This window comes from Hibiscus syriacus, unplaced genomic scaffold (assembly GCF_006381635.1).
Source record: "Hibiscus syriacus cultivar Baekdansim isolate YM2019G1 unplaced genomic scaffold, ASM638163v2 tig00111594_pilon, whole genome shotgun sequence".
NCBI lineage: Eukaryota > Viridiplantae > Streptophyta > Magnoliopsida > Malvales > Malvaceae > Hibiscus > Hibiscus syriacus.
Genome location: NW_024063131.1, coordinates 717,502 through 736,742, shown reverse-complemented (window position 1 = coordinate 736,742; position 19,241 = coordinate 717,502). Strand labels below are relative to the sequence as shown.

The window sequence follows — 19,241 nt, the reverse complement described above, 5'->3', positions numbered from 1 at the left end:
TTTTTCATTATTTATTTTGAGAAATAAGAATATTTTATTTGACAGTTCTGACATGTGTAAGTTCTCCAAATTACAGATGAGGATCGAATATTAAGCGACACTCCTTGAACCAATTCTTTTCTCTTCTTCTTCAGGGGAAAAGTTTCCGAATGTTCGCATCGGCGATCCCCTCTATTTCCCTTCTGTCTTTGCACCTCAATGATCTGCTCTTCATGATCGGAGTTGTGTCGACTTTTCTCCAACATCTGGGTCGTTAACCCTTTGTTGTCCTTTTCAGTTATTTTCTTTTTTCAATTTTATATGATGTCTTCTTTAATTTTTAATTTGTTGTGTGTGGACATTAGTGGCTCTTTCTTAGCGTGCCAAGTTTTATCTATTTTATCCTTCATTGTTATTTATTGGATGATTCTTCTACCTCGACGAGCGACGATGAACACCATTAATAAAATTTGTAAAAATTTAAAATTCTAAAGGACTCAACATATAATTATAAAATAGTTGAAAATTTACAGGTAAATTATTTAAAATAAAAGGTAAACTATACAAGTAACCACCTAACGTCCCTTTCCATTTTGACCACCATTTTTTAAATTCAATTAGGTCACTCAACTATTTAAATGATTCAATTAAGCCACTTTCCATTAATATTGAAAGGAGAAGTTGATGTGGCAGTTAAAATATTTCGTATAATTACACATTTGGTCACTGTTGCTTAAATATTATATCAACTTGGTCCTAATTTTAATAAATTAAAATAAATTTAACTCTCAAAGCTAGTAATAGCAACAAAATTGTAAAAGTCATCCTTTCCTGAGTAAAAGGAATCGACATTGGATCTTTAGAAATTGATTTGGTAAATATTTTGTTTTGAACATTAATTGCAAAGTCATGCTTTGTTGGGTAAAAGGAATCAACATTAGAATTGTTGATGACTTTGACAAAATAAAACGAAGAAAATAATTTAAATATTTTAAAAAAGAAAAAGAAATAAATAAAAGTAAAATCCTAACCAAAAAAATATATTTTGGTTACATAATAAAAATAATAATATTAATTATTAAAATGGAAAAAAATTGTCACCCACAATGACTAATCTCGCGTATAATTTGATACTATTTTATTAAAAAGAACAAGTGAAATGAATAAATTGCACACAGAAAAAAAAACTTGATTAATGCACATAGAAATCAAAACAACCTTTAGATATAATTAATTTAAGTATTAGTTAATTATTGCACGAACCAATTTACCTCAGTGGTTAAAGGAATCATTGTTGTTCCTAGAGGTCAAGGTTCGAGCACCAGGGACTGCAACAGGGTGATTGAGCGTTCATTGTCAAAATGATTGAGAGTATTTAGAACAGATACTACTTTGTAATCACCTTAGCTTAATAAAAAAAATATTAGTTAATTATTGAATTTATATTATGTTGGGGAATCTAAGCCAAAGTTGAAGGGTTAAGTTTATTTTAATTTATTAAAATTAGGACCAAATTCATAGAATTTGTAAGTAACAATGACCAAATGTTTAATTATACCAAATATTTTAACTGTCACATCAACTTTTCTGTTAAATATTAACAGTAAGTGGATTAATTGAATGAATTTAAATATTGAAGGTCACCGACAAGTCAGACTATAAAGATAAATGATGATGGTGCTTACAATCCATTAATTAAGACATCAACTGTGGGCATTGTTTCCCGTGATGCATCTGGTTCCGTTCTCGGTGGCTTAGCTGAGCTTCATAGCTTTGTTACAATTGTGAATTTGGCTTTGGTTGAGGGGTGGAGGGACATCATTATTGAGATGGAGTCTTCATGGTAGTCAATCTGTACAATAATGCGAGTGGTGCAGATTCTACGATTGGTGTCTATTTACAACCTATATGGGATAATTGTAATGTTTTAATAGTTTTTCAGTAACATATGTTTGTCAAGAAGCGAATAAGGTTGCTCATCATTAGCTAATCGAGCCCTTAATTGTAATGCTTCCTTTTTCTTCGAGGCTGAGTATCGTGAGTTCATTGCAAATGTTGTAAATAATGATTTATTACCATATTGATTTATGAATTTTGGGTACTCTTTTCTCCTTATAGGACCCCAACCTTGTGTTGGTAGAAGGGATTTTTTATAAGGCCCGCTTTTTTTTCAAAAAAAAATAAATAGTTGAGTGACATGATTGACAAAATTTCAAAAATAGTAGTCAAAATGAAAAAGGGCAATAATTAGGTGATCACTGTTACATTTTACCCTTTATTTTAAAAAAATTACTTTTACTTTTTTAATTAATTTATAATTATACGTTGAGCCCTTTAGAATTTTAAATTTTATAAATTAGATTAATGGTTCTCATTAATACTCGTCGAGCTTTTTAGAATTTTCCTTATTTATTATAAAAGTCGACGCAAATGTTTCAAAAAGAAAGTATTATTAAAATTTAAAATATTTTACTTTAAAAAAACAAGTTATAATTATAATTTAATTAAACTATCGAGTTTTTAAACTATTAACATTTAGACAGTGTAGTAATTTGGTGTCCAATTGAGTTAAAATGTGTCCAAATTTGTATCGGATAACAAGATTTTGTAATGGTAAGTTGGTATTTTAATAATAGTTTAGGGTATTCTTTTTCTTTCTTTCTTTCTTTCATTGTCTCCTTTAAGTTTTGACTTGATTGAGTTATGAAATAATTTTTTAATGAGATCTAATTTCATTTCAATATATATATATATATATATATATATAATCATCTTTATCAAAATTAAAATTATTTTTTACGTAAATTTAATCATTATTGGACGTTTACATCTATTATAGCCACTCTAGGTACATATTAATTTATCTCATCATCCTCTAAAATTATATAAATATATATATTTTTTTTGAAATTTCTACCCACAAAATTAAACATAAAAGAATCTATTCTTTTTTAAGATTTAAGGAGTTTGTTCAAAAATTTAGATTGTGAAAAACATTCTTTTGAGAATAAAAGCAACATAATGTTATGACCTTGCTAGAATTTGTAGGTAAAAGAAGTAGAATAGAAAGGATTAACCAAGCAGAAGAAACATTGAAGAACAAGAAGGTAAAATTGCATTCATAAAATTTCATGATTTGTGCATTACAACCCTTGCCTATATAATCTGTTAACAGGATTAAGCCTATTATTTTTACACAGATGTCCTAAATTGTCTGCTAGTGCAACGATGAGGTATAATTCTGCTCATGGGCTGCTCCAACAAGCTGGCTCTTTCTTTGTTATCTTCATGGACTCATCATAAATGGGTTTCTCTATCTCAACCTGCCTCTCGGGCTTCTTTGAATGGATCTCCGCCTTTGAGTCATTTGTTTTCTTCTCAACTTGATTCCTATCTTCACCAAATGCCAACGTCGTCGTTTATCTTTTGGTAGTATTAACTTCACTTTCTCAATTTCCATTTTTTTCAATTTCTGTCCACAAATTCCTAATCCTATATTTGCTCACATTTTTTTTCTCCAAACTTCGATCATGACACATACCTCGAAACAAATCTTATTGGATGATTATCGAAAGAGATCAACAATAAAATATTGAACTTTTAAATAAATTTCCGTTGATTATAAGTAGATTTTATGAAAAAATCAATCTGAGAAGAAAATAAATAAATAAAATACAAATATCAATTTTATCACAAATTACAGGAACAACAATTTACTGACAATAATGACCGATGAACTAAACTGATGCAAATTAAAAGTTAAGAACCTTGTTAAGGCCAATATAAAAAAAATGCAGACATTTTAGATCAGAACCATTTTCCCCCTCAACCATGTTTTAATATATATATATATATATATATGCCCCCGGCCTTAACATGGAACTCATAATGCGCACTGTATACATGAAATGCAAGTTGCAGTGGTACTAATTTGGTGCCTAAATTCACCAAAGCTTCATCAATACAATCAAAAGCAAATCGATATTTACTACCAATTGTTGATAAGTAAAAACAAAACTTCACAACCCCTCATATTTCACCTTCCCTCGATACACGCTCAACAATTCAGGCACATCCTCCTGATATGCTCACAAACCTCTCCAAGAATCGTTTCTCCACCGGCAGCAACACGTCGTCAAGCTGAAATATTGTTTATCAGTCCCTTAGACAACAGAATCTGGAAAACAGAACAACTGGGAATTATTCTCTTCTCCAAGCTGAAGAACAGCACCACAGGGCATTCGGCTATGGCTCTCGATGGTCACCCCATTTCATTAACGAAATAATCCGTGCTCCTCATGATCTTCTTCTCTGACAACATCATCGAATGAGGGTGTTTCCTAAACGCCGATAGGATATCGTCTTTAGACTAACCCCATCGCCTGTAAACCTCAAAAAACTTGTCCCATATCGACTTGTTGCCTTTCCCGGAAAGCGCGTGAACCGCCAAAACGAAATGTGGATTTCCTCGGCTCGAACCCCATTTCTTTGACCTCTCACTGTTTCAAGGAAGGATTCGTGCTTTTGCATCACGGCCTCAGGGAAATGGGTTAGAAAAAGGGAAATGCAACTCCGGGGAACGCCTGATTCAGGGTTTCAAAAAACGTTCAAAAAATACAATTTCACCTGCGATATAGTGGTTTCGCCGCCGTTCGAGTTAGCCGTTACACCCGCAATAGCGCTCAATATCACCCGTGACGGCCACAATCTCGATAAACCGAAATGACCGAAAACGCAACCGCGATTTGAAACCATAACCTGATTCTTTCTAATAAGCCGTGTTGGGGATGAGATTATTGGAAGGATCTTCTAGGAAGATCTGTTAAGAAGCTGAAACCATTAAAAATAATTCCTCTGTATTCGTGTGTCTGATAAAAATGTACAAAGAGTTAATATATATAGTTCCTATACACAGTAAACAAAGGTAACTATCTATAGCATGAAACTAACCACTAACAACTCAACTAAATATAAACAAATTACAAATAAAATAGCTACACATTATTTCTACACTCTCCCCCAAGGCAATTAAAAACATTTTTAATTCCCAACTTTCCCATTAGGTAATTATGTTGATGTATTCCCAAGGCTTTTGTAAAGATATCTACAACCAGACTTGCCTCGTATTCTGTTGCAAATAATAAACCTTGTCCAAGGTTTTGTTTAATGTATCTCACCACTCTCAAAGCTACCTCAAAATGAGAAGTTTTAGACTCTGATAACTCCGTAAAAAATTATGTTTTCTGTTTTTTTTACTTAAGTTATTGTATGTCTAAAAGTCGTTGTCATACCATTTTAGTTGCATTTAGGTCATATTTACATGTGGTGGATAAGTTTAGCCTATGCAAGATTTTTTTTGATAAGTTTAGCCTATGCAAGATTTTTTTGCTTAACTGATACTGCTGAGGAGGAAGATTCTTTGTTGGCTGTGTTGATGCAGGAAATAACTAAGGAAAAATTTATTTGTCGAGACAAAACTATTTCCTAGGGCTAGAGGAACATAAGAAGATCACGACAGTGAGGAACGGAGATTTTTCTTGCCGAGGCAAGATTTATCTTGCAGATCTGACGTGGCTCAACAACTGCTGACATCATTTGCCCTGCTTCATCCTCACATGCAATCACGCCCTCATAAAGGAAATTGATCACTTTCAGCCGCTATGTCATTCGTAAAATGGGTAAGTCAACGAGGGTATTTAGGAAATTTCCATGGACACAAAACAATAGAAATTCTCACTATAAATACCTTATTATAGCCGCCTAAAATAGAGACAATAAAGGAGAGGATTTACCCTAGGCTTGGAGTAAGTGGCAGCAGCAGCTTATTTTCCACCGTTCCCTCACTCGACCATCCTTGGTGCCCTCCATAGCCGGGCTTCATCGGAGCAGCAGTCAGGCCCTCGAGAGGGGCTGGCCGTTGGAGCAGGAGTGGTGGTGGTCATAATGTCACGACAGATCTCTATTTCGGAGTGTTTCTTCCTTTGTTCTTAATTTCCAAATCGCTATAAAAGCTTGTATTGAATGTTTAACTTTTGGATGTTATTTGTTGTACCATGAACTGTTTTATTTGGTGTTGGTTATTGTTTTGATGAAACTTTATTTTGATGTTAATAAATGATGAAGTTTGCTTATGTTTAATGTTGTTTTGTTAATTGTTTTAATATTTTGCCTTGACACTGTAAGAGCTTTTGAGAGATTTCCTAGTGCCTCGACAAAACATTCCTAGACTTTGTAAGAGCTTTCGAGAGATTGTCATTTTTCTAGGATTAGATGCCTAATATCGAGAGAGTTAGAGTAAATCTACGTGAACAACAGAACTAATCCGGGATGGTGAGGTTCTAATCCGACCTTAGAGATAAGGAGAGGGTTTCATTCAACTAAAAGGGGTAACTACTTGAGTAGGATAGGCAACTAATGTAGTTTACACTGAGGGGTATTGCTACAACAATAGTTTAACAAACCAAGGGTTATAGTTCACACCGAGTAGTATTGTTGTAGCAACAATTCTTGAATACTCCAGTAATCTTGCCGGGCACCCTAAACATAGCACACTAAGTCATTCTAGGCATATAATAACTTCTCGCCATAACAAAACCAACCTAAGTGCTCCATAAGAAGTCTGGTTGTCTAAGTTTTTCTGAATATATTGATCTCAACACTTTTGTTTACCTTGACAATTTTTATTTGTTTACTTTTGCAAATTTTCCTTGCCTCGACCAAACTTTTTCTGCACACCATACTTCACAATATTTCTTGCCTTGACAATACTTTTCCAATTATATCCTCTTATACTAATTGTTTTCTGTTTCGATTAGAATTTCAGGATTAGCTCATGACATCTAGTTCTAGCTATAGCAAACATCAACAATTCCCACCAATCCCTGAGGAGATGATAACTCTACTTACTACTATACTACTTGCATCGATTGTGTACACATGCACATATTTTGCTTGCCTTAGCATATACATTCACATGCGATCAAGTTTTTGGTTTCGTTGTCGAGGATTGGCAACTGAAGGAATTTTGATAATTCTAGCCATATAATTTTTTATTTTATTGTCATATTTTTTTCTTTATTTTAACTCGTTTATTTTCTTATTTTTTTTGAAGGTTTTTTTCGGTGCATGACCCTGAGATATGCTGGTGAACCATTCAAACCTAAGATCGAATAGTCATTCAGACAAAGACAACGTAAACAACGTGCCAGAGATTACATAAATCGACTGCAGTATCAAACTGACAATAATATGGAAGATCAGGCAGATCTCGATGTCATGACAAATAATTTTCCCAGAAATGCTGCAAGACCACGAGCAATACTAGATCATTTAAATCTGATTCTTGATGATCTCAACCCTAGAATCGTGGCACCTAAAATACAGGCAACCCTTTTTGAACTTAAACCGGTGATGTTCAACATGCTAAACTTCATCGGTCAATTTTGTGGCTCGCCTAATGAGGATGCTAGACAACATGTCTGTGTTTTTCTTGAAGTGTGCGATTTGTTCAGACAACAAGGAGTGCATGAAGATGTGCTGAAGCTTAAATTGTTCCCCTACTCTCTACGTGATCGAGCAAGTGCTTGGCTTAGTGAAGTCCCTTCTGGATCAATGGAATCTTGGGCTAACTTATGCAAAAGTTTTCTGCTTTGCTACAACCTGCCCAATATGCGCACATAGCTCCGCAATGACATTGCAAGTTTTTGCCAAGGCGATGATGAATCTATGTATGAGTGTTGGGACAGATATAAAAGCTTACTTTGTAAGTGTACTAACCACGAATTCCATGACTAGACTCAAGTTGTGATATTTTATAACGGTGTCAATGCACCTACTCGCATGATGTTGGATGCATCCGCAAATGGCACTTTGCTCAATAAATCAGAAGAGGAAGCCTTTGATATCCTCGATCGGATAACCAATAATGACTATCAATTCTCATCTGCAAGGCTTGGAACTAGCAGGAGAATATCTTGGGTGTATGAACTTGACAGTAAGAATTCAGTTTCTGCGCAACTTTCTGCTATAACTAACATGCTAAAAAATTTGCAGCGTTCTAGTGAGGTGAAAGAAATCAAGAAAACTAACTCAACATGCATTTTTTTGCCGAGGAAATCATAATGAGTGTGAATGCCCAGCAAACTAGAAGTCTATCAATTTCATGGGCAACTTCAATAGAAGCAACAACAAGAAATCATACTCCAATACATACAATTCTAGATGGCGACAATATCCAAATTTTTTGTGGGGTAATTGTCGAAACGATTTTTTCTTTGATATTTTTAAAAACACACACATTTTTTATTTATCTTTTGGTTAATTTTTAATTAAGAAGTAATGAGATTTTTAAAAAAAATCTCTCGCTTTGAAAAAGTTGAGACTCCCTTTTAAAAATAAAAACTTATGGTTCAAGGAGTCGCCACCAATATTTGATTAGGGTGTGATTGGGCACCCAAAAATATATTTTGTCATTTTTAATAAAAATATTAATTTTAATTAAAACGAAAAATTTACGATCTATGTACTAGAAAAATGAGTTCGAGAGTCCGTTACATGTGGGGAAGGATTAACACCCCCATAACGCCCTAAATTGGTACATAATCGATTAATTAATTGTCTTTGCAGTAAAATTTACGTGTTTGAATTTAATTTAATTTAATTTATGATCCCATAAAACAACACTCTATGAATTTAAAACAAAATCTAATAATATTTAATTATTTCCTATCTAGAAAAAATGACTCTTCATACCTTGAGGCAATCAATTCTTACTCCAATCGAAATAAAGAAATATTACAATTTCATTGTAATATCCAAATGCATGAAATTAATCAAATTTAATTAAAACTTATGAATCTTTTAAGAAAGAATAAGGATATTCGATTATTTAAAGACGTCAAGATCAGACCTTAGATAAGTTCTAACGATCTTTTCTCGAAGAATTTAAATAGACGAACATTTCTTGTTCTCTCGTTCCCAATTTTTAGGGGGAGATCAAATTTTAGAGTTCCACTTCGCGGTATACACTTTTAGTTTAAAATCATCGGAAGCGACTTTCTTATAAGTTAAGACAATCACCTCACAACTATTTTAAAATGAACGAATATTACCCTTAATCCAATTATTTTATATGGTTCGAGTTATGCACATGAAGATATCATATGAATTAATTAAAAAGTGTTATGTGGTCATCTAAATATTAAAGAGTACATAAAAAAACTATCATGTGAAATGACATTTTCATGCAAAAATTGTATATATCTATTTTTTGTACTATAATATATAAACTATATGCTTGTAATAACATATAATACATAAATATGAATCAGATACAAAAAATAGAAACATAACACCTCAAAATACAAATTTCAGCAACTAAGCATACTTATTAAAATAAGGACTATATAATAGTGAACATAAACTTTAACATCTTAACAACAAACATAATAATAATTGGGGTGGAAATATAAACATTATGCCATACTAGACACTGAGACTGCAATAAAACCAACATTATCACAAAGGACTGAATTCAAAATGAACCTAGAAACATGCATTGGACTAAAATGAAACATGAAAAAACTTAGAGGACAAATATCTAAAACAACATAAATTAAAGAAAGTAATACTTGGGACCGGAATTAAATGTACGTAAAATAGGGAGACAAAATTAGAAACATGAATACCTTGATTTAAGGACTAAAATGAATTACAATGGAAAACTTGAGTGGCTCATACAATGAATACCCATGTGCGAAATGGATGACCTAGACATCCCAAACTACGTCGTTCCAGTGAGCATATATATATAATACCTTGGAAAAAATTAAACCCTAGCCCCAATTTGTTTTCTTTCTTCTTTCCTTCACTCAGTCGTTTCTTTCTCCTCTCCCTCATCCTCCATTATGTTTGAACCCAAATGCAAAGAAACCATGCATGGCATCCCCTCCGCTACCTAGAGCTCCAATAAAGAGCCTAGTAGGCGTAAAACTCACCCGAGACTTAAACCTAACCTTTTCCCCTCTCTTCTGCTCTCGCCCTTTAACCCCTCTCTTTTCTTCCTACCATTCGGCCAAGGAAGCCACCATGGCTTCTACCCCCAAGCGACCCCGATGAGGGGTTAAACAGACTCCAGACGAAACCCCTCTCAAAAACCCTCAAAAGCCTAGACCTAAATATCTCAAACTGGAACCCCGTAAACCCACCAAATTGCTCAAAAATGGGATTACCTTTTACATCTTAAGGGAGTTTTGGCTCCGGGGAACGGTGACACTGCTTTTCCGACCGAGCAGATAAGGCTTTTACGCTTGGTTAGTTTCTGTGTTGGTTGGGTACCCGATTCGCTCATAGAAAGGGAAAGGTCCCTTTGGGTTTTTTCCTTGCTATCTTTGTTGTTGATAAAAATGATTCAATTTTTTAGTTTCATGCTCTCTACCTTTGTTGTTGATTTCCTCCTTTTGTCGATGAAATCCCCATTTTTATGTTTTTTTTTTCTGTTTTGGCCTGCCTCGCTGGAGGTTTTTATGTGGCCAAAGGAATCTGTTTTCGTTGTTATTTTGTTTGTTGCAGGTGCAATCCAAGACTGTTGCAGGTGCAATCCAAGACTGTTGCATGAATGAGACAGGTGGCTCATGGAGGCTCGGGTGGCATCTAGAGCGAAGAATGTGGTCTCCAAGCGTACGATTTGGCCATTCAGGGAGCTGAGGAGCCTTCGGTACATTTTACGCGCCACTTCGGGACCTCCAAAGTGTTGTTAATTGTTGGATCTTGGAACCCGATCCAACACCCTCTACTGTGTTGCGCTAGAAACTGGTGACCTAAAACCCTAATGGTCTTCGCATTATGGTTGTTGGATCTCATCAAATCCAACGTAGAGGCTTCTGGCGGCGCTTGGTCTTCCAACAGAAAACCATACTGGTTTAGGGTTTTTTTAATTGGACAATAACGTCGGGCTTGCAACGGGTTTAGGCCTTCTTCGATTTGTGCCTCTATTTGGGTCAAATGAGGGATTGTTTTGTACTTGGGGCCTGTAAAAATAAAAGAATTAATTAGTATTTTATTACTTATTTATTTATACGTATATACATATATATGATAATGGTTAAATACACTAATAATAATAATATATATGATCGCATGTATCACTAATATAGATAATAAAATAAATAGCCCATATGCAATCAAACACACACATATAACTAATAATATACCTAACTAATGACAATATATATACACACATATATATAGATAGTCACATGCAACACTTGGTAATAATAACTAATAATTAATCCTAGTAATATATATAAACCCAACTAAAACACGAGTGAAATTTACGGACAAAACGAACATTTACAGTTGCCTCTCTTTGTTCATTGTCATGCAACGAGAACAGAGCAAAGATCCAATGATGGTTTTATTTGTCTAGTTATGAAAAACTTGAAAGGTTAATCTGCTCCACTGCAACTTCAGGGTAGGTCGGACTTGATCTGTTCCACTTTTTTGGGTAATCAGATCTGAAAAATTTAATTCACATCGCTGCTCTTCAGGGAAGATTGAATCGAATACGATTTGCTTCACTGCCCTTCAAGAAGACCAAATATGAAAAAAGAAAGAATTTGCTCCGCTACTCTTTAGGGGAGATCAGACTCAAGAAAAATTTGATTCACTTCGTTGCTCTTCAGGGAAGACTGAATCGAATGTGATTTGCTTCACTACTCTTCATGAAGACCAAATTTGAAAGAAAAATAATATGTTCCACTACTCTTTAGGGGAGGTCAGACTCGATAAAATTTTGATTCACTTCACTGCTCTTCAGGGAAGATTGAATCGAATGTGATTTGCTTCACTGGTCTTCAGGAAGACCAAATATGAAAGAAAAAGAATATGTTTCGCTACTCTTTACGGGAGGCCAGACTAGAGAAAATTTTGATTCACTTCGTTGCTCTTCAGGGAAGATAGAATCAAATGTGATTTGCTTCACTACTCTTCAAAAAGACCAAATCTAAAAGAAAAAGAATCTGATCCGCTACTCTTAAGGGGAGGTCAGACTCGAGAAAATTTTGATTCACTTCGCTGCTCTTCAGAGAATATTGAATCAGATTTGATTTGCTTCGTTGCTCTTTAGGAAGACCAAATCTGAATGAAGAAGTATCTTCTCCACTACTCTATAGGGCAGGTCAGACTCGAGGAAATTTTGATTCACTTCGCTGCTCTTCATGGAAGATTGAATCTAATGTGATTTGCTTCATTGTTCTTTAGGAATAAAGAAAGAGAATCTTCTCTGCTACTCTTTAGGGAGATCATACTCGAGAAAATTTTGATTTACTCCACCACTCTTTAGGAGGAACTGAATCGGGATCAATTTGTTTCGAAGATCAAACCTGAAAATCAAACATTACCAATTAGTAGGGTATATTTGAGAATTTTAAAACATTATACCCGAAGGTTTAGGATTTGAGAGAATCTTTGAAAATTCATTTCTCTTGTGGGAAATTGTCTCGCAGTCACCATATATGAGAATATACCTTAACTCGAGTGCCATTTGAACCTATCTCTTCTTAGGACTTTGAATTGGTTAATGACTTTTGCTTATCATAAATCTTTAGTTTTCTTGAAAAGCCTGTAAAATATTCATCTTGAAAGCGCAACGTATCTGAATAGTGAATGTAGTAATGCAATTCATTTATCATTAATATATTGAGAAAGTCAAAAGGTCTTTAAGAAAAACAAAATCAGAACTTTCACAAAAACGACCCAAATAGAGAATGTTGATTTCTAGAGTCTTATGGAAGACAAGGTTGAAGTTTCTAGGGAAACGATCTTAAGAAAGACTAAATTGAGGTTTTTAAAGAAACAAACCTAAAAAAATCAAGAATAAGGTTCATTGGGGAATAATCTTTGGAAAGACTAAACTGAACTTTCTAGGCACAAGTCCTAAGACAGTCAGGATTGAATACAACATTACAAAAAGGTTGACTTCTTTACACGAGAAAGTCAAGTTGAGGAAAACACTACAGAATCGAATCATCTTCGCGCGAAAGTCAAGGAAGACAACACTAAAGATTGACTCCTCTATCAATTTGTTCCATCATCTTTCAACGAAATGATTTGCTTTCTGAATCTGAACTTTCCTCGTTTGATTTGCCCTAATCGCAAGTGTTCAAGTCCTTTTAATCGATTGATTCACTTCTCCGTACCCAAGAATCTTTGCTTTCCTCTTTTCACTGGAAGATCTGTAGAAAACATGTGTTTAATGTGTGAAATACGAATGCAATGTAATGCACTTTCTTTTATGTAAATAATGTTCTCACGAATGCATAAATGGTAATTCAATTTTCTTTGACTTCAAAATGGGGAACTTGGTCTTCTTCCACTTGATCACTTCTCTCCAGGGTTTACTCATATATCAATGTAGCAACTCATAATTTTAATCTTCCAACTTTTGAAGATATTCCCAATCATCTTTTGGTCTTTGTTTTCTGTCTTCATTTCGAAAGAAGTATTTTCTCTCTTGAATTCTTGGTATGGTCGAAAATATGACCTTGCTCCTCTTTCTGTCCTTGACTCAGTTGTACTATCATATTTGTTTTCCAAGACTCTACAATTAATTTATGCTCGACTGGTTTCCTCTACAAGGTAAGCTCTACTCAAATTCATGATCTTCCCATGACACTCCAAGCTGTGGGCCCATTTCCAACGTCTCTTCAGTTAGAACCTTGTTATCTCAACATGATATGGGTTTGGTCATGCCCCAAAGTGGGTATTTTCATGATCCATCCCTAATTAAGTGCCAAAATTTTCATCCTTGACTGGTCTCACTCTTGCACTTTGCTGCGAGCTGGTGTGTACCCATTTTCAAATAAGGCAATCATCTACTTCTCAACGTTTTACTTACATTGTTACAAGGAAGTCTTACAAGTTCTATCCTCTAGCCCTTTTGATCTCTCGGACTATTTACTTTCAAGATTTTGGAATGTTTCATTATTCTGGCATCGTTTATTCTTTTTCTCTAATAGAGGCATAATGGGCCTCACCCGCTTCAAGGACCTTTTGAATTTGAGATCGCCCTGTTTGAAAAAAAAAATCTCATTTCTTTTACTTTAGAAATCAAATAACGAAAGAATTTTATAAAGTATTTCCCCTTAATTCAGGCTCACAATTGAAGCAAATCATAAACCTTAGTTCACATAATATCAAAAGAATCTACAACTATTTTAATATTTTCAAAGTTATAGCTCTTTGACAAGTGTCAAAATTGATGGGTTGGCTTTAGGTTGGCTTTCTACTTTCTAAGGTTTCAGTCATCAAAGATGTTTTTTATTTCTTGATCCTTGTGAACATTATGATATGCCCCTTTTTATTGGCTTGGTATTTTAATCAGATCTGGACAAAATGACGCAACTAGTATAATCAATTATTAGACTTTCTAGAATGCTTCTATTTCGATTCTATGAAATCTTCCATTTGTTCAAGCTTCATAGACTCCCTTAGTAGAGGTAGTGCAGAGACATTAGTCTAAATATAAAATTCCTGAGTTCTTGTGTGAGATTGACTATAACAGGTGTTTCTCAACTCCCTTAGTCCATTTTACTGAAACTCATTATTAGATATATTTGATTTAATTTGCCATTGTTTGGCTAGACAATTTTAGCTTTGTTGTGTATTTTTATATCATAATCGTCTTTATCAAGCTAGCTGAAAGGTTCATCTCATCAGAGAGTCTTCGAATTGACAATTGTAGTGGAGTAAACACTGAACTGCCAAGTACTCGAGCAATGTCATGGTTTGAATGTAATATATTCATAAAGTCGGGGCTTTTGAGTTTCCTCTATAACAAATAGCTTTAGTGGAATAGCTCAGCTTTATTGAATAATATATGATAATAGTAATTTATTAACCTTTGGAGTATTCAGATTTAGAATTTTTTAAGCTCATCGAGAAAAATCTGTTATAGTTAGGTGTCTTTGATGGTCAGAAAATCCCATATTTAGAGTTCAGTTCCAAAACAATTGACCTATATTAAATTCATCCACTCCACATTCCATTTGTGAAGATTAGGATCATCACTGAACGTCCTCAACAGAAGTGTGGTCTTGTCAGTTTTGTAATGTCATACACAAGAGATGCCCCCATGTTACTCGCTCCTATGCATATATGAATATCAAACCTCTTGATCATTTTCCTCATAAGAGAGGAATGCTATATTGGTCCCTACAAGAGAAGGGTATGGTGTTCGAGTGTATCTTCTGGTAAGGTCAAGGGTCATTGTTTTATCAGTTTTCAATATTGTAACCTTGTTAAAGATCTATAACTCCAAATTTTTGACAGAGCTTTTAATCCAATTGATACTTAATGAATTTCAAGATTAAAATTTACTCATTGCTCATAACATTAGAAGATATAAGTTCAATCAAAAAGCATTTTTACAAAATATTTAGGTAAATAAGTAAAGAAAGAACAAAAACACACTCAAACAAGATAATACGAGTGAAATAAAGCTTCATGATGGATGAAATGATCTCTTCATAATTAGGATGCCCCATAATGGTCATCTGGGTGTTCGACTAGATTTTTAGAATCATTACGATCTAATACCCCATTTGCTCATTAAAAGACCATGCCCCCAAATCGATCAGATTCGGTGAATTGCTCTTCGGTACCCCACAGTTCTTAGTGGCATGTCCCAAGCTTCATATTCATGGCTCTCGCTCCTTCTATAGGTACAAACGGGGTAGCTTCGATTTACCTTCAACATTTTTGTCATGTAATCTTCCACAAATTACCCCATGCTCCAGGATTAATGCACGTAATAATGCTTAAATTAAAGTAGTGTGAATGCAAATGTAAATGCAAATGCAAAAGGTGTTAATCCCATACGTGACCACCATAGAACAACCTTCATTTAGACAACAAGGTTTCATTACACCAGGTAGTCAAAATAAAAATGTGATTATTTGTTTCTTCACTTTCTTAAGTTGTACTCTTCCTGTGATCTAACATTGCACCCAAAGTTGTCAGTGCACTTTATCACACTTGATGATGCTTGATGTCCCTTACATTATTTATGGTTGAATCTTGAGATCTCTATTTTTCTTTCAATTCAAAGTGGTTTTCATGTCTTCATGAAGGGTATTCTCGTCCTTAATATGATTACATCTGTCTCCTGAGGAAGCATCTCACCCTTTGCGTCTTCAAATAAAGTCTTCATTCAACTTCAAATTTCTTCATTCATCGGATGTATTTCTTCATGGATCATTCGAACATCTTTGGATCTCCTGAGTTTGACTACATGACTAAGAATTTCTTATCTCATTATGAACAACCTTCTTATTTAGTCAATCTCTTGTGAATTAACACATTTGGATGATATTAAGATGCAAATGCAATAAAATCAAAATAAAATAGACACATAACAAAAATGGGTTAGTACACATAAGATAAACAACAAGATATAAGTACTTTAAGCATCAAATAAAACCTACCCTCGCATGTTGACTACCCATGCATGGTATGATAAATCCTACCCAAACTTGCTTTCTACCCACATGCTGTGTTATTCACACAAAAAATCCTAACCGCATGATATCTAATTCGCATGCTTGTTTGAAAAAATAAACCTAACCGCATGATTTCTAGTTCTCATACATTTTTTCGAAAAACAAAATTAAACTAGAAAAATTAAAAGACTCAAAAGAGCTTTTCCTTGTGTACTCTCATCACGGGACTCTTAAGGTTTGGGTTAGGCTTTACTTAGGTTAGGGTTTTAGGTTAACTATATGTTGGGTTCGGCTCTAAAGTAACAAGTTCTCGAATTGTCCTTGTCGGTGCCCCATTGGGCTGCCAGACTCTTAATCCTAACCCATCACAAGCATTTGGATCGAATTCAATTAGAGGGAACACACCTCCTTATGTCCTTACGAAGGTGAATATCATCACGAGAACCATAAGGCGTGAGCTCCAAGAGCAATTCACTATCTCATGCGGAGGTGAAAACCACACGAGGGAGAAGTTTCTCACTCCTACTTAAATAGGACAGAGTGGGGTTTTAACTCATGTTATGATAATACAAGTGCACAGTGTGTGAGGAAAAGCAAAAGACACACAAGCACGCAAACTCAATCCTCAAATCCAAAAACACACAATTAATCTGAAAACATTAACAAACAAATCAATACAACTATTTAATGGTTAATCAAAGTGCAAACAAAAATTTATTTAAAACCAAACAAGGGATCAAAAACCAAATTAGAACGAACTTGTAATTTTAATTTGCAAAGACAATTAATTAATTGACCATCAGCCTGACTCCATAAAAAAGTCCCCAGCGGAGTCGCCAAGCTGTTGAAACGATTTTTTTCTTCAGGATTAAAAAACACATTTTTTTAATTATCTTTTGGTTAATTTTTAATTAAAAAATAATGTGATTTTTAAAAAATATCTTGCTTTGAAAAAGTTGGGACTCCCTTTTAAAAATAAAAGCGTATGGTTCGAGGAGTCGCCACCAATATTTGATTATGGTGTGATTGGACACCCAAAAACGTATTTTTTTCATTAATAAAAAATATTAATTTTAATTAAAATGACAAATTTACGGTATGCGTACCAAAAAAATGAGTTCGGGAGCAGGTTATGTGTGGGAAGGCTTAGCACCCCCACAACGCCCTAAATCGGTACCTAGTCGATTAATTAATTGTCTTTGCAGTAAAATTTACGAGTTCGAATTTAATTTAATTTATGATCCCATAAAACAACACTCTATGAATTTTAAAACAAAATCTAATAATATTTAATTATTTCATATCAAGAAGAAACAACCCTTCATGCCTTGAGGCAATCAATTTTTACTCCAATTGAAATAAAGAAATATTACGATTTCATTGTAATATTCAAATGCATGAAATTAAACAAATTTAATTAAAACTTATGAATCTTTTTAGAAAGAAGAAGGATATTCGATTATTTAAAGACGTCGAGATCGGACCATAATAAGTTCTAACGTCTTTTTCTCGAAGAATTTAAATAGATGAACATTTCTTGTTCTCTCGTTCTCAATTTTAGGTGAGATCAAATTTTAGGGTTTTACTTAGCGGGATACACTTTCAGTTTAAATTCATCGAAAGCGACTTTCTTATAAGTTAAGACAATCACCTCACAACTATTTTAAAATGAACGAGCATTACCCTTAATCCAATTATTTGATATGGGTCAAGTTATGCACATGAAGATATCATATGAATTAATTAAAAAGTGTTATGTGGTCATCTAAATATTAAAGAGTACATAAAAAATCTATCACGTGAAGTAACATTTTCAAGAAAAAATTATATACATATATATTTTGTACTATAATATATAAACTATATGCGTGTATTAACATATAATGCATAAATATGACTCAGATACATAAAATAGAAACATAGCACCTCAAAATACAAATTTCAGAAACTATTACTAAATAATAGTGAACAGAAACTTCAACATCTTAACAACAAACATAATAATAATTAGGGTGGAAATATAAACATTATACCATACTAGACACTGAGACTGCAATAAAACCAACATTATCACATAGGACTGAAATCAAAATAAACTCAGGAACATGCATTTGACTAAAATGAAACATACAAAAACTTAGAGGTCAAATGTCTAAAACAATAGAAATTAAAGAAAGTAATACTTGGGACTGGAATTAAATGCGCTTAAAATATGGAGACGAAATTTCCTAGTGCCTCGACAAAACATTCCTAGACTTTGTAAGAGCTTTCGAGAGATTGTCATTTTTCTAGGATTAGATGCCTAATATCGAGAGAGTTAGAGTAAATCTACGTGAACAACAGAACTAATCCGGGATGGTGAGGTTTTAATCCGACCTTAGAGATAAGGAGAGGGTTTCATTCAACTAAAAGGGGTAACTACTTGAGTAGGATAGGCAACTAATGTAGTTTACACTGAGGGGTATTGCTACAACAATAGTTTAACAAACCAAGGGTTATAGTTCACACCGAGTAGTATTGTTGTAGCAACAATTCTTGAATACTCCAGTAATCTTGCCGGGCACCCTAAACATAGCACACTAAGTCATTCTAGGCATATAATAACTTCTCGCCATAACAAAACCAACCTAAGTGCTCCATAAGAAGTCTGGTTGTCTAAGTTTTTCTGAATATATTGATCTCAACACTTTTGTTTACCTTGACAATTTTTATTTGTTTACTTTTGCAAATTTTCCTTGCCTCGACCAAACTTTTTCTGCACACCAT

General features: G+C 34.0%; 1 pseudogene; it reads right to left on the bottom strand.

The window, feature by feature from the left end:
- Nucleotides 1–3,998: 3,998 nt before the first annotated feature.
- The window catches only part of LOC120165736, a 31,252-nt pseudogene continuing 16,009 nt past the window's right edge, over nucleotides 3,999–19,241 (bottom strand).